Below are 3,925 nucleotides of genomic sequence, written 5' to 3'. Positions count from 1 at the left end.
ACGAATACAATATTCTCAAAAGACTCTATAATTTATCTGTCTCTTTTAACGATAATTGCATTTTTAATAATGACAAGATTATACAACTAGAATGTAAAACTAAAATCGTAATTAATCATTGTAACGATTATTTGAATTCGAGAAAATAGGTTCAATAGACTGCAACAAACCGGAAAGTTTTCTATACAAAATTTTCATTGCTACATAGTAACATAATACACGATGTGTCTGTTACTATGCATACGATTCAACGTTTCCCAATCCTGAAAGATTAATTGGCTGGAGGCAATAATGCAATTTCGAGGGAGGTTGCTGTAGAGCGTAGATGTGGTAGTGCACAGATGAGCTTGGAAAGTTCATCGATCCGACGAGAAACGGCGATCCCTCGCTACTGAAGGAAAAGGACCTCAACCTTGATAACTGGATCCAGCCAATGACCCCGGTCGTTCGTTGCCCCTAGGTTGATACCTGTGCAGGGTTTAGAAGGAACGTTGGTAGATATGCACAATCTTTGTACCCGTTGCCGGGATCCTTAGTTATCTCGAGTATCTACCTCGGAGTCTCTCGTAAAAAAAGCTGCAGAATCTCCCCAAGATATAAATAGATACTCTCGCGCCTCTAAGCCAAGCAAAAGAAGGAACAATGACAAGGTAATTGAATCTTCCTCATAAATTGCCTGTAGCCGTACTTTCTTCGTTGCAAAAACATGATGTTAGGTACACGTGCACTTATTCAGAGATAAATGCTACTGTTGCTTTTGCTGTACTATAAAGCATACATTTTGTACAAATATAGCTATTAACAAAAAATTGATATCAATGAAATTATGTTCTATCTAATCTGGATTTGAAAAATACATTACTAATCTAATTTCTTATCTTATTTAGTATTATTAAAAATTGCTATAGTAAAATTTAATTATATAAATAATTTTCTTTCATAATTTTGTTTCAATAATTTCGTTATTAAATATATAAAAGTCAGTTTGCGTGGCTGATTTCGATCAATTATTTATGATATGTAATATTTTATTATGATATATAATATTTTAATAGTCAAAGGGTATATGTGAGGAACAGTGAGATGTGAGATCTATTCTTATATATTTAAAATTTTCAAAATATAATTGGATTTGAAAAAGGTTCGCTTAAAATGTTAAATAGAAAATCTGATTTTAACAATTTAAAGATTATCCGGTTTGGTACACATCTTTATATATTTCTTAAGAAATAAAGAAAAAAGCAAAAATTAAATGCATTTGATTATGAGGTCGTCAAAAACCAAAGAGAGGGATGGAAAAGAGAAAGGAGAACAATATTGCTGGTCGGGGTCGTTAATCATGCTGTTCTTTGAAATCGACGCACCCCACAATTCTTTTGAATAAGACAGGCATGAGCAGGACAAAAACCTATGAACACCATCAGTACCACCTCCTCTACCGTCCGCTGCCTCATGCGCAGGCAGTTTTGCAGTCCCCGTGGAAAAATCCGTTTCATTGAACCCGGAGTAGTCGTCCTTAAGTCGAAAGAAAAATTGTTTCATACCCCGGGTGCTTGTACTGTCTGGCAGGCACGGATTTAGCGAATATTCTTCACGCTGTTCCAAGACAACCATATTACGATCCGTATTATAATTTATATTACGATCGTCTGCCTATTCGAGTCGTCTTTAGATTTGTTTGATATTGTGAAAGACTCTCACACTTAAATCCGTGAATCATGAGATGTGAAGAGCTTTCTTACGGAGAAAGATACACCGGGGTCACGTACAATCGATCACCGTGGCGATTGCAGCCCTGGGGCCCCCCGAGAGAACACCGGGGTTGGTACCCTCGCTCTTGCATTCTGCATTCAGTGCATTCCCCCTGCGTTCAATGTACGCTGCAGACGATATCTAGATGGCTGCCCGATGTCTGCTGTCGCCGCCGCAGCCGCCGCCGCCGCCTCAGAGAGAAGAATCCGGCTTATGCTTATACGGTAGGTGGTGGTAGTTATACGCCGGTGCTTCGGGGGAGTCGGAGGCCAGAAGACTAAGAGGAGGTGCGGGCCGTAAATAACGGTCTATAGTTTCTAAAGGGGTAGGGTCGGACTTTTTCACTGAAAAGTTATGTGTGGCCTTATGCGTGTGCCTTTTGCAAAAACGTTCGATGGAATTCTTTTCAGACAGTTTAGATAACTACTAACTTTATGTGACTAATGTTTTCTTTTCAAGAAGAAAAGAACCGACAATTCGGTTCACAGTCATTCAATAGCTAAGAAAGTTTCTTAATTTCTTCTTCTTTTTTTTCTTCTTTTTAGAAGGAAAAATTCGAGAAAGAAAGAAATTTGAAAGCTTCTGATTAGTATAAGGAGGATAATGAGGATTAAAGAACATCAAGAAATTGATGAAACAGCAGATTTTGTGGATTAATTATGATTATGAAATTCTTCTATTTAAAAAAAAATATAAATTAACGCATTTGCGATTTGCGAGCATTTTACTTTAACACGAATACACGCGCGCGCGCGCGCGCGCACGCACTCATGCATACAAAATTATAAAGAATATTAGACTTTAAATACACAACTTTGTTAAAATCTCAAATATCTATTTGTATATATAAAACTATTTTCTAACGAATTTTCTAACAATACATTTCAAAACGTTCACAAGTCAGAAATTTAGAAAAAGTAGCTACACAAAGTTTTTTTCAAAAATCACATCAACATTGCAAGCATTTCTCTCCTAAATACTAAATTTACAAAATTGTTATCCTTATGAGGAATAGTAGTGATTTATATTTTCCTTATATTCTTCGAAAATATACTCAACAATGGATCATTTTAGTATACTAGAATTCAATGTTACGAATTGCTTTTTTTAAATAAACTGTATATTTTTTAACAATAAAGTTAAATATTTCTTTATAACCTGTTATTTTATAACATTTTTACAAGTCTATCATTACATTTATAGAATTATCTTACTAACTTTCTAATTAAAAAATTCTATGCACACGTACTTTAACACGTGCTTATTTTTTTAGAAGCAACGTAAGTTATAAATGTTTTCAAGATTTTGGAATAAGTTTTAAAAGTGATACATTTTGCACTCAGTTAATACATAAGATAATAAGGTATTTTTTACATATTTTTAATTATTTTAGTATTACAGTTAAGAACTAGTATGTTTTTTCAATTCTTTTTACTTAGTTTTTTAAATGACCGAGTCACATAGATAAAAGAATAAACATAAGTTTACGGCACCTTATTTTTCGGATTTGCAAAATCCAGACTGGATTCGTCCGAAAATGAAACCATTGATTACTTAAAGTGGTTCAACAACCCAGAGGCGCGGCTTAACGATGTCTTAACGTGAGCAGTCATTATCTGGAGCCATCGATCACCACGATTAATTCTATGTGGAGCTCTACAATTTATCTACCGTGATCGGTGGTGTGATGATTTGCGTCGGAATTTCGAAATGATAGGTTGCCTTCTCTTTGTCCCGTTCTCTTCTCCAGTATTTCACTCTGCACCATTCTCTTTCTTTTACTCATCATCCCTCTCTTCTGTCTCTACGCGGTACGACGACCGGGTTTAGGAGAGGTTATCAGCCGCATTAGACGAGACGACGAACTCTTATGCTCCTTTTCTTCCTCTTTTCTACTGTGCTTATTTTCTTGTCCTCGACAACCAATCATTAAACAAAATATTCGTAAATCGATTATGTAGTCCCAAATTTCCACGAGTAAGAAGAGTATAAGAGGTGCATTTATATAAAACTATAAATATAAAACTCTGTAAAAGAAAGAGAACAAACTTGAAAGATAATTATAATTATTGTTGCAAAGAACTTTTAATTTAATTTGTCTGGTTTAACATCTTTAAATTTAATATCGTTTGCTATTATCATTGGCTATTTAAAAACCTCATCAAAAAACTCC

The sequence above is a fragment of the Atta colombica genome, unplaced genomic scaffold, assembly GCF_001594045.1.
Source record: "Atta colombica isolate Treedump-2 unplaced genomic scaffold, Acol1.0 scaffold14, whole genome shotgun sequence".
Taxonomy (NCBI): domain Eukaryota; kingdom Metazoa; phylum Arthropoda; class Insecta; order Hymenoptera; family Formicidae; genus Atta; species Atta colombica.
This window is presented reverse-complemented; position numbering follows the sequence as displayed.